This window comes from Gymnogyps californianus, chromosome 6, assembly GCF_018139145.2.
Source record: "Gymnogyps californianus isolate 813 chromosome 6, ASM1813914v2, whole genome shotgun sequence".
NCBI classification, from domain to species: Eukaryota; Metazoa; Chordata; class Aves; order Accipitriformes; family Cathartidae; genus Gymnogyps; species Gymnogyps californianus.
In genome coordinates, this window is record NC_059476.1 from 7,494,499 (window position 1) to 7,506,718 (window position 12,220).

Sequence of the window (12,220 nt, forward strand, 5' to 3'; positions counted from 1 at the left end):
GTTTTGCTGTATGCCTGGTAAATAAGTAGCTCTGATATCCAGGTCTTGAACAGGCTCTTTGAATAAAGGAAAGTTTTGCATGTTGGTGGCGGAGATGCCTCTGGCATAGCAGATCAGAAAGAGAAAAGGGTAATGAGAACTTGTAACGATTGATAACTACAGGAATTTTCATCAGACGGATTAAGGCAGTTACTGATGGGATAATGGTCATTAGTACATTTTTTTTTTTAATACGGAGATGAATTGCTGAAAAGCAGAGAAATGTGCTGAGATGAACAGGAATCTTTCATACAGTGCTTATTTTTTTGCTGGTGTCTTTTTTTTGTCCATGCTAATCGTGATGCAAACTAGTTGGCAAAACAGACTGGTGAACCCGGGTGACTGAGCAGGGGAGCAACGTGTGGGAGCAGGGAGGGGACGTGGTGCCTGTGCATGCTGTTAGTGGGACCGCCACTGGGGAGAGCGTTGCCATCTGTGTGCTTAAAATAAAGTAGAAAAAGTAGAGAGCGGGTAGAAAAGAACCAGAGACAAGAAAACAGCCTGGCAGCAAGAGAGTCAAGCAGACATGCCTGTTTAGCTAATGGAAATACTGCAAGGGCACGTGATTGGAGCATGCTAATGCCTTCATGGAGATGGTTCTTGGTGTTAAAAGGGCTCTTTTATGTAGCAACAGAAGTAATAGTGAGAGGGACTGATCAGAAGTGAAGCTGGACAAATTAGGAGCAATTTCTTTTTAAGATATCAACTGCTGGAAGAAGCTGCTGGGAGGGTGGCAGGTCTCCATGTCTAGACCGGCTCGTTGTTAAGAATTTAATCTTTTGCCAAATACGTTCTGTTCTTCAGTCAGATGTGGATTTTTCCGTTTCCAACGCAGCAGGCTGGAGCTACCTATAGGGGTGTTTCAGCAGAGACCGGGTGATCATCACCCCTGCCTGCCCACCGGTGCTGCATGAGCCCCGCTTATGGACCAGCTCTGGGGAACAGCTTTGCTCTGCGGCAAACCCAGCCCTCGGGCTTTAAAGCATCTCCTTAGAAAAACATCCCCCCATCCCAATGGGCCAAAGCAAGGTAAGGCAGAAATCACATGTAGCGGAGCTTGGTCTGGCCACAAATCCTACTGAAGAAAAACATTTCCAAGAGGAACTGCAGATGCTTTAGTGAAAAATTCCTGCAATAACCCTTTAGTGTGCTTTAAATCATATAGCAAAATATAGGCTTCTGCATAGGTCCATGTGTTGACATATATAGTGAAATTCCTGTAGTAATCGTGTGAACTGTGACTTAATGAGCTGTGTCACATGTCTGGGGCGTCTAAGGCTGGTATTGAATCAGGTTGTCGATCCTTTAAGGTGAATTTCCTGCTACTGATGTTGACGCTGATAATTTTTTTTTTTTTAAGGTAGAGGAGACAAGCGTGAGATCAGCCTGTTGCGGCTGGCTGCCTCCGCTGGGAATGCAGACGTGTGCTGAGGGGGAGGATGAGTTGCACTGACATTTACATTGGCAGTGCCCAGTTTGGATGTGTACAAAACCAGGATGGTGGTACTGATGAAGTCTAGCTCTGGTACAACGGACTTCAAAATAAATAGCTTAAGGAATGAAGTCAGTTATGGCATGTCCCCTGTGGTGGGGCGTGGGAGCTGATGCCAAAGTCGCTGTGCTGAGAATGGGGTAGATGTGAAGAGTCCTGTGCCCTGGGCAAGGATCTGTCTCCTGCCCTGAGGAGTTTTTCCAGGCTGTGGGACTGGAGACAAGTTGTAACATCTGACCTCCCTTCTTTAAGTAGGAAGCCCTCAGCACTCCGTAAAGTCTGCACGGCTTTCCTGAGATGAAGGAGAACCGGGGCTACTGCCCGCTCCCTGCGTGCAGCAGCGACAAGGTGCTCGCCGGCTCTGCGTGCCGCTCGGCAGCTGGGGCTCCTGGTAGAGGTCAGGGTGGGTGCACGTGCAGATTCAGTGGCTTCAACAAGGGATGCGAATGCCGGCAGCGAGTCTGTAACCAGTGCATGCCTTGGCTCTGCTTGGAGGAGTGGATTTATTCACCTTCATTTTAGAAGGGATTCCTCAAGGGAGGAGATGACTCTCAAGGTGACAAAAGAGGAAATGGTGGACTACAGGTGAGGAGGGGAAGGAAAGACATCGTTTGATAGCTGTTTGCCTCGTGTTTTCCTTCCAGGCATCTAGTATAAACTACAAGGGGAATACAAATGGGCAATGACGGCATCTGCCTGTTTCTCTCCCTCCCATCACCTAGGTCTGGCAGAGCACCCGCACCGTTCCAGTGAGCTCTTGAGCAACTGCAAAAAATGCACACAAGATGTGCTCTTTGCCAAGCTTGGGAATGCAACCAAGCTGAAAGCAAAGGCTCAGGTTAGCCCCAGTTTCATGAGGTTGTGCTTTGTATTTGAGAAGATCATCTACTCACCCTTAACATGAAAACATCAGCTTGAGCCAAATAGATGTAACACCTCAAAAATCAAAGAGCAGCCTCATATAATATCGTGTACTTCTCCCTGGCAAGGCAAGCCAAGAGAAATGGAGGACCCCTCAGTGCCAAATCCAAGTAGTGGATTTGGCTGCTGCCCTTCACATGTGAGGGGATGCATTTTCAAGCAGGGAGACGTTAGATACTGAGCTGCTCCCTGATTCTGAGGTGATGGGCCAAGTTCACAAAGTCTGGGGAAAATACCTCACTTAAAAGTTAAACACTTCACATAAATGTATGCCTGGATATGTAGGCATTGAAAAAACCTAGCCTTTTTAAAAAAAAAAAAACAAATAAGAAAAAGCCACAGCCTTTGGCAGTATGGAATATTTCAGAGTCTGAAAGCAAGACAAACCTGGTATTTCTATAAATCCCACAAGGAGAAGAAGTTGTGCAGGTTTATTCTTTTGCTTTGCATCTCATTTTAGTCGCTCATTCCTTCTGCATTTTCTGTGAAGTGTTCCAGTTGCTTGGCTGCCCTGGGTGCTCTCTTCTCTTGCTTACACACACGACCTGGGGAATCTTGTATGCAAAGAGCCCTTTTCCCTAATTTGATGCCACAGCCATGATAAGTCTATGCAAATGAGGTGTTGCAATGGTCCATAAATAATCACCAAGATTTTCCCTACAACGTGCTGGTGGATGATCTGACACTGCCCCAGCACCGCGCTCGTTTGTGGGTGTTGTCCCCGTGCCCCTGCCGGGAGCGTCTGATGGCGGCACTGAACTGTGGAGAGCTCAAGGAGGAACGGTTCCTCCTTGGGGCCATGGGACGTGGGTGGGAGGCGGGGTGGGGGTAAATGGCGCTCCCCACCCCTGCAGGGACTCTTGCACAATCCCTCCCTATCGGTGTGCTCAGAGGAACCATGCCTGTGCCATGAGCATCCTCTCCTCCTGCAGGAGGAATAACCCAACCGCTCGGAGGGAAGCTCCAAGGAACCATGTTCTGCTGCCTCTTCCTCTTGCGTCTTTTTATCTGTTCAAAACAGACACCTCCTCCTCTTCTTGACTTGCGTAAGTGGCAGCACGGCATTGCATTGCCAGGCTTGGCTAACACCACCAGCCCACGTCCTTTTGGTCTGATCTGGGCTTTTGTCCCCTGGCTGTGGGCTGGCTTTTGCGGTGAAGCATTCAAGACCTTTTCCTCTTGGCGGTGGGTACAGAGGACAGACCCAGTCTGGCCCGTGCTGAAGACTGAAGTTAGTTCCCAAAAAGGGGATGGACAACAGAAGAGGGGGAGGTTTTTGTGCAGTTTGCTTGTGCCTGTGGGCTTACCCTCGTGGAATCAGAAAGCAGCTCACCTGTGTGGTGACAACAGCTCCTCCTGCACAGGGTGGATCTTGTGCACACAGTCCTTTAGCATTAGGCAGCTTCAGTGTTCCTCTATTCAAAGGAGGAAGCCAGATGAATAACCCGAGGATGATAAATGGCCCACAGCTTTTGCATACTGGCTGTGACTGGCTTCTGTTTGAGAGGTAGATAAGGCTGGTGATTTGGAAATAGCCAGACGTGAATGTTAGCAGGGAATGCTGATGAATAATGTAGCTTTCCAGATACTGTTTTGCTTCTAATCCTGCATGGCTTTTGGATGGCACTGATGATGAGGGATCTTGTCTGAACTGGAATTTACAGGGGATCTTGCTTCTTGGAACAGGCTGAAAATCCCCAAACCCCAAACTTACGCAAATTCAGTGCAACGTTTGCTTTAATTTTTATATTAAGTCATCACTATTTGTAAATGACCTTCTCTGACCTTGGGTTGTCACAAGGACAAAATAAATTTTCGCTAGGCATGTGGATATGGAGTCAATTTTCACAGCAGCAGGAAACTAGCCAGGGCTTGTCTAGCTGCTGGAAGCTTGCTTCATTGGGAAACAGGAGAGTGAGTATTTCTGATCATCAGGCCTGAAGTCAGGCACAAACCAGTCCTTAGGATGCTGTACAGCTGCATTTAGTTTGAGATCTGCACTCTGTCTTATTCTTGGCTGATGAGATGATTGGGGATGACAAGTTTCCGCAAGGGACCTCAGCTCTGGTCCTGTCCAGTCTGGACTAAGAAGATGATAATAAATTTAAGTACTAATCCATTTAGGCTGAATATGCGATTCCAGAAGATGTTTGCTAAGTGCAGTCCCATTCCATGAGAGCAGGTGCAGTGAATACTTCCCATATGTATTTGTAAAATCATTCTAAATATATTCATTTATTTTTATGAGCGCTTGTCATTACATAAAGTATCGACAGCCAACGCGCACTCCTGCTAGACTATCTCTGTAGCAACCCTACCGAGCAGTAAGCAGCCTAATGCTTTTATAGTCTGATTAACGGCTGCAGGAGACTCCACTGGCTTCTTCTGGGCTGCAAAGAGCAGCGGTGGAGAAAAGCCTTCTGGCTGAGAGCTGGGGGCAGGGTAGAGCCCTGGGGCTCTTCCTTCTGCCTTCAGTTCCTTCACCTCCGCTGCAGGCAATGTCCCAGGAGATGTTCGGCCAAACCCAGGGTACCGTTATTGAATGAGAAACGTGTTGCGTTTTGGAGATGTTTATAGCCACCACGCTCATCTGATCCATTCAGCTTGGATGATATTCAAGCAATGCTTTTAGATAACTAGTGAGGAAACCTTTGAAAGTGGTTTTAACTAGATCTGGGTGAAGCGTTTTCAAAAGAGGGAATTGACCCAAAAACATGGACGTGTGCTGTGAATTTAGAGAAATTAGAATTGTTTCAGTTGAGGGGAAAAAATTATCACTTTATTATTTGGAAACTCTGACTTTCTTTTTATTTGAAACGTTGACTTTTTACTGAACAGCTTCCCTTATTTAAAATTTGATCCAACAGCAAATGTTAGTAAATGGATTTAAATGACCTTTCAAGTCAAACAATTTTGGAGGCTGACTCCAAGCAGAGTGTTCTTGTTTGCTTGTCTCAGTGACAACTTGAAAAGAAAAATTTCTAGTTTGATTTATTTGGAGACAAACCATATTCCAAAGTTCATCCCCAAAACCTGAAAAATTCATTATTTATCAAGTTTTAGTCACTAGTTGGAAAACAACATTATTTTACTTTGGCTAAAGCAAATTTATTGGCAATGCAATTTAAAAATAGAAGTATTTATTTTACAATTAACCATAAGTAATTTTTACATTTCAAACTAATATATAGTGATACTTTGGTAATGACATGCAGTTTCCTTTAAGGTTACCTTAAAGGCCTGTGTTGAAATTGGACCTACGTATTTTTTTTTAGACTTTAATGCTAATTGATGAATTTGCCAACATCTTTCAATGACCTTTATGACTTGAAGCTTTCCAGAACTGACTTAATTAAAGATGAGATGGAATCAAAGTGAATTTTTAAAAAGTCTGGTTTATTATTCCCTATTAAAATTCTCCTGAATTACTCAGCTGTCAGAGATGGAATGGAATTTATCATTAAGTTATTCACTTAGATAATTAAATGAACCTGCAGCTTTAGTTGAAATGAAAGTGAAAAAAGGCAGTGGGGTGCTACATGTGACAAGTTCACTTCCTGGCAGACTTCATGGGATTATTTAATTGTCCACCCATAGTTTGAGGAGGGTCCATTGCGTTTCTGCTTTTGATATTTAAAATCTGTAATAGAGTCTGCAAATATGAGAACTCCCAGCAGTGTTCAGCTGAGCTCTTCTTCTCTTTGTGTTGAGCCTGAAGGGGATTACAAATAGGGATTACAAGATCTAGCCCGTAAGGCATCAGTTATTCCACGTGCTCCCTAAAACGCTCTTTCCTGCCCTCACCGTCGCATTGAAAACTAATTGCAGAGAAATAAAAGAATGGCTGGAAAGAACACCACTGTGTGATACAGAGTCTTATGCACGGATGCCTGCCTTGCTCTGCATCAAGGACATTTTTGACAAGACTACTTATTCAGTTTCTGTTGCTGTGGCTCACAGTAACTGTGCTGGAGGAGGCCTTTCTATAGAGGGGGTACGATCTGCATTTGGCCGTTATGAGAGCCAAATTGGTTGAATGAAGCCATATGCTATTCATAATTATTTTCACAACACCTGCTGGATTAATTTAAAAATAAATATCCTGAAATATGAGGAAAGCCTAACTATAGAAAATCCTGACTAATGGGAGAAAGAGAAGCTTGCAATGCTAAGCCTGGACCTAGGGATGTTTTTGTCCATTAGTGATTTAGCAAATTCTGTAAGAGGATGGAGATGGTAAAAAAGGTGGATGTAGGAGGGACCATTATGGTGAAAGCATATGTTAAAACCCCAAACCTACAGCACTCTGTGCTTCCTAATCCTATAAACCTGCTTGACTTGGCCTGTGTGGAGACCAAGGGAAAGCATCATCCAGGAGGGAACGAAGATATCAAGGAGGCTGAAGCAGACCAAAGGCTGCTGCTGAGAAGCCCCATGCAAGTTTTGTCTGGTGTGTTAAGTTGGTGCAATGCTTTTGGAGAAGCTAGATTCAAACTTAATTTTTAAGAGGAGGCATAAAGCCATGCTCGCCTCTCAACAGAGTGATGTTTGAACCTGCAGGTAAGTCTCAGCTTGCTCTCTGTTTTCCCCCTTTTCCACAGGAAGAAAGTTGCTTCATGCTGGCCTGTTCTGGGGTCTGACTGCTTCCCCGCATGCCTTGGCTCAGCTCTGCTGGTTGATGTATCCTGGCAGAGGGCAGGACAGCGCTTGCTTCATCATGCACCTTCATCCGCTGGTCCCAGAGAGGATGCAGCACCCTGCAGAGATTGCTGTTCCCCTTGAACCGTGACCCAGGCTGTGATGCTTTTCTTCCTAGCATCAGAAAACATGCAGTGCTTCAAAGCCGTTTTCACTGTGGCAGCTGTCTGGGGCTGGGCACCCATTCCCATTCCTGTGAAGCTGGCCAGTTTTCTGCTGAGTTTTTGTGTCATCTACATTCTGCAGGCTCTAAAAACAGCCTGATCAGGGTCGCATGATGGTGCCACGCTGTGATACAGGGAAGCCTGTTGAATGAGGTGGGAAAGGTTGAATCCCCAAGCTGTGTCTACACTGTGCACACAACTGTGAAAACACCTGCTGTTTCAGGGGTTAAATTTATCTTCTGGCTGGAGGTGAGGGTGCTGGAGGTAGAGGAGAGAAGGGTCTGTGGTTGCAGTGTGCCGTGCAGAAGGTGACTACAAAGAGAAAGCATTCCCTTCAGTCACTGTTAAACCTCCACCATTTTAGCTTTCATATGTGGTTGCAAATTAGATACCGTGTAATAAATCCTGATCTGTTTATCATAGAGCAATTTCCAAACTATGTAATCTTAACTTTAATTAACAGGTCTCGTGAAAACAGAAGCTCGTAAATTCAGTGCTCTCTTGGGGCTCAAGTGATTGAATGCAGTACTAGTTTCAAACTTCAGTAGCTCTTCTATTGCACCTGCAACTCTTAGGTATTGCTTTCCCTGGCTGACTGTGGTGCTACTCTGCCAGTGAGTACTGTCTGTACCAACAGTGCGTAAAAGGAGAGAAGTTATACTGCTGGCTGTTGTATTCAATAGACCTTTCCCCTCACTAGGACTGCTCTGAAAGGTTTGATAGTGTTGCTGAAACATTTCCTAGCTACTTCTCCAAGTCTGGATTTTCCAAGCCCAAAATCTAGTCTCTGGATTTCTCCAAGGATTCCTACTACCTCCTCCCACAAAAACGTCTTAGTTCTTAATGGTATGAAGGTAAAAATAGATATTCTCTTGAATGGCGTTTGCTGTCACAGACTTCATTTCTAGGAGTCTCCATAACTGCCGGATCAAGCAAGGCTGATGCAACATCAGAAAGCAAAGTGTACTTCTACCTCCTGTGCTCTCTTCTCTGTATAGAGAGAAAACTGTTATTCAAGGTGTTGAAGGTGAATGAATTTCTCGCAGTCACGCGTCAGGTTGCGTTGATATTCTTTTTCTAAAGAGTGGACAACCCCTGTAGGACAACAGCGCATTCCTAACCAAGAGGCAACATAATTTTATGGGTCTTACATATTTTTCCTTGAAGATATGAGTAGAAGAAAAATGCAAAGATTGAAATACATCCTTCTAGTGGTGACTTCCACATGTATGCTCCTTGACTATGAACAAGCCTGGGTAATTGCTTCCCTGGCTCTTGGACACCAGGACTGATGCATGCTCATATACACATCATGCATCTTCATGAATGTGTCATGAAGCCCTCTGGCAGTCACCCCTTGTGACTTGCTCAGTGAAGGAAGGTAGCTTTGCATTTCTGATAGTGGTGGAGTGGTGGATATGGTTGAAAGAGAAAAATAGGTCTTTAATCTCGTAAGCGTACTTTGATTTGCATTTCGTTTAGGTTTAATTTTTATTACAAGAAAATGCATGTTTGCTAAAAAACCACGTGATTAAGAAACTGATCTATCCACTTTAAACACTCCAGGAAAGTTGATCAAAGGCAGGCAGGAGAGCTGCATGCCTACGGGTGGCAATCTTCCTCAGAAATCCCAGCCTATTATATGCTGAACTCATTTATTACCTGTATATAGTGGTATATGATTATTGATGCTATCTTAATTGATTTTCCATTATTATTATTATGAATTTTTTTCCCTTAAATATTTTATTCAACAGTCTTACTGTGAACCAAGGAAACTAAGAAATTTATGGGAAGAAGTTCCCTGCGGTGTAACGTCTGAAATCAGCATAGGAATAGAAGAGTTTTAATAAATAACAGCAAAGGAAATGAATGAATAAAGAGCATGAGTGTTTATGAAGAGTTAGTGGAAAGCAGCTCTTTTCTTATAGCTTGCACTAGGAAAGAGAAACGCATATCTATATCTAGACAGCAGATGTCACAGGCTGCAGTGGCTAAAGAAAGATGGTTTTGTGGTTACAGCATTTGTGTTCATTTTTAACTCTTCTTCTTGGGAAAGGCGGTTTGAATCAGAACTTAAACCTGCTCGTGTCTGTTCCTCTGTCCCCACCCTGCCCACTGGCCCTCATCTAAATGGAGAACGTGCAGCAGTTTGCAACATGAGCAGAGAGGTCCGGCTCTGCCGATGCAGCGAGGCATATCCCATCCCTCAGAGGGCTCTGCCCTCTTCCCCTTGTGTACAATGAGACCGGCATTTCCCAGAGACATCGGGTCTGTATCCAGGCTGACAGACAGTCTGAAGTCTTTGTGACATGACTGTCACCTTGGCTCCAGGTAATGCTGCCTGCTGTTTAATGAAAGATATCTGCATTTGTGTAGCATTATTTGGCTTTGACAGAGTTGGTAAACTCTTTTTGTACAAACTCTCTGGGGATTTTAAAAAAACACCAAAACTCTGATTAGTTCATTTTTCTCCCCTACTTCTAAATTTGAGTTGTTAGTGAAGTGATTTTTAAAAATAAGTACTTCTAAAAGACAACAAATCACTCGTTTGAGTTAATTTCAGCCTCACTTAAAGGGTTTGCAGATCTTAGGGGCTTTTTTAACAAACTTGGATTAAACAAACTAAAACCCAGATAATTATCAGATGGCTTGAAATGTGTTTTGTGAGTGCCATGCGCATCTCTAAGTGCCCTTGAAAAATGGAAAGCATCACATTTATTTACGTAGCCGCATACTTTCACAGCCAGCTCTCTGCTCTTTAGCATTCAGGAACTAGCGGTTACTGTGCATTCCTAGGTGAAAATGTGTCCTGGTGGCTGTAAAGGAATATGATTCATTTCTGTGAGGAAAATGATAGTAATGCAACATAATATAGTGGCTCCCTTTGGTTATATCACAAAAGATTAGTCAAATTACAGATGCTGTTCATGTACAAAATGTACATAACAAAATGGAACGCAAATAGAAGAATGGTCTATTGCCTAATTGAGGGAAAATATGTGTCTCCATCAGCTTCCCTTTGTTCTCAAAATAGTGTATCCTGGTATATAATCATCTGCTGCGGTGTGCATGTGCTCCAGGGGAACATGACACTGATAAGCAAAAGACAGTCTTAGGCACGTTTTCGAATGGCTACTATATTATAGGACTCCTAGATGCTCAAGTAAAGTGTTACGGGAGCGGTGAAATCACAGTTCCTTCACTTGTGTTATTCTAAGTGCCGAATTTCTAAGGAGAACCCCAGGTCTTCAGCTTCGCACTCAGCATACGTCCTTCAGACCGATTCACTCATGGTGACCCTGAGAAATTATGAAATTCCACTGAACTCTGGCGATGGCAAGCAAAGACATGTTAGGCTAAGGTCTGAGCGGTGGGAGGGCTGTGCTTACCCCTGGTCCCATCTGCGTGCAGCGGTGCCGGCTGAGGACGTTGCTGTCCCCAGCTCTCGGTGTGCGGCCCCACCGGGGCAGCCGCCCCATCACCTCTGCTGGGGTAGCTCTCCTGTGTTGGATGAATGAGCTCGTAAGGGAAGACTGACTAAGCTGTTCCAGCTCCTTAGCAGCCCAGGGAGTCGTTGTGTGACCAGCTCAGGGGCACCTGATGGGGCAGAGAGAAGCATCTGGGGCTTGGAGGTGAAGAGTGAGTGTCACCACCATGCTGAAGCTTGGCCAGACCCAAATTCAAAGAGCTGTCTGGGGACAGAGCTGAACGCTGAGCCATTGCTCCTTCCCCCTCGGTAGTGAAGAAGGGCCCAGACTTTATTTTTAAACAATGATGCAGAGTTTTAATATTTTTAATGTTTTAAAACAGCTTTGCTGCAGAGGTGAGGACTGCCTTTCCTCTTCGCTTCTCCTCTGCAAGGTTTTGTGAAGGAACTACTCTCTTCGCCACAGCATCAGCACTGTGTGCACGTCCTTATTTTCAAAGTAGCAAAAATATTATGGGTGTTAGTTGTCCTTGTTCTCTGCAGATAGAGAAGTTGATTGCAAAACTATTACGATTATCACCCTTCTTAGCAAGAGTTGTTGATCTCTGCTGTTATCATCTGAGAAGCTCTCTGAGTGTTGATTACTTCCTTTGAGAGTGTTCTTGGCCCACTGATGCATGGCAATGCGAGTGTGTTATTCCTACGACCTGTTAGGTACGCATGAGCACCCAGAAGACAATTAAACTGCTCAGTTTGATAAAAGGAAGGCATCTGAAAAGACTCCAGTCCTCTCTGCAGGCACCAAAAAAGACAAGGATCTCTACTTACATATAGCAAGTGATGAGCGCACAGAATTGGCTACGTAGTATTTATTCAGATAAATATCTCTGCCCTTTGAAGAAGAAGAAGATGGCAATGTTAGCTGCTAGCAATCACTTAGGAAGATGATGTATTTAACAACTGATAAGGTTTATCCTCCCCTTTTATGTGTGCCAGAGTGACTTTTATTTTTTTAAATAGGTGCAAACTGGATTTTGTGAATATTAAGGGAGTTCTCCAGGTCTTACAAACAGTGAAGTGTGTTGTAGAAGGCTGTGATCCAGCTGGCGGAGATGAATGTAGTAGCGATGTGATCTACTGTGCCTGGTGATCTACAGATTTGGACCTACTGGAAAAATGTAGGCATATGGACTCAAACTATTATACTCTGCAGAGCCACGTTGCTTAATGGAACAGGCTGGAAACTGGATTTTCTCTTTAACGGGTAACTCACACTTTTGATAAAATGTGACAGTTTCTAGCACAATGACATTCTGAAAATACATTTCAAACTAATGGAAACATTTTGATAAAATTGGAAGGTTCAGTTGATTTTTTAATGCTGGAAACCTTCCTGGAAATTTCTGGATGAAAAATCTTTCAGGGGGAAAAATAAAAGTTCTCTGAGGGGGAAAAAGGGTTCATGGGGTTGTGCCG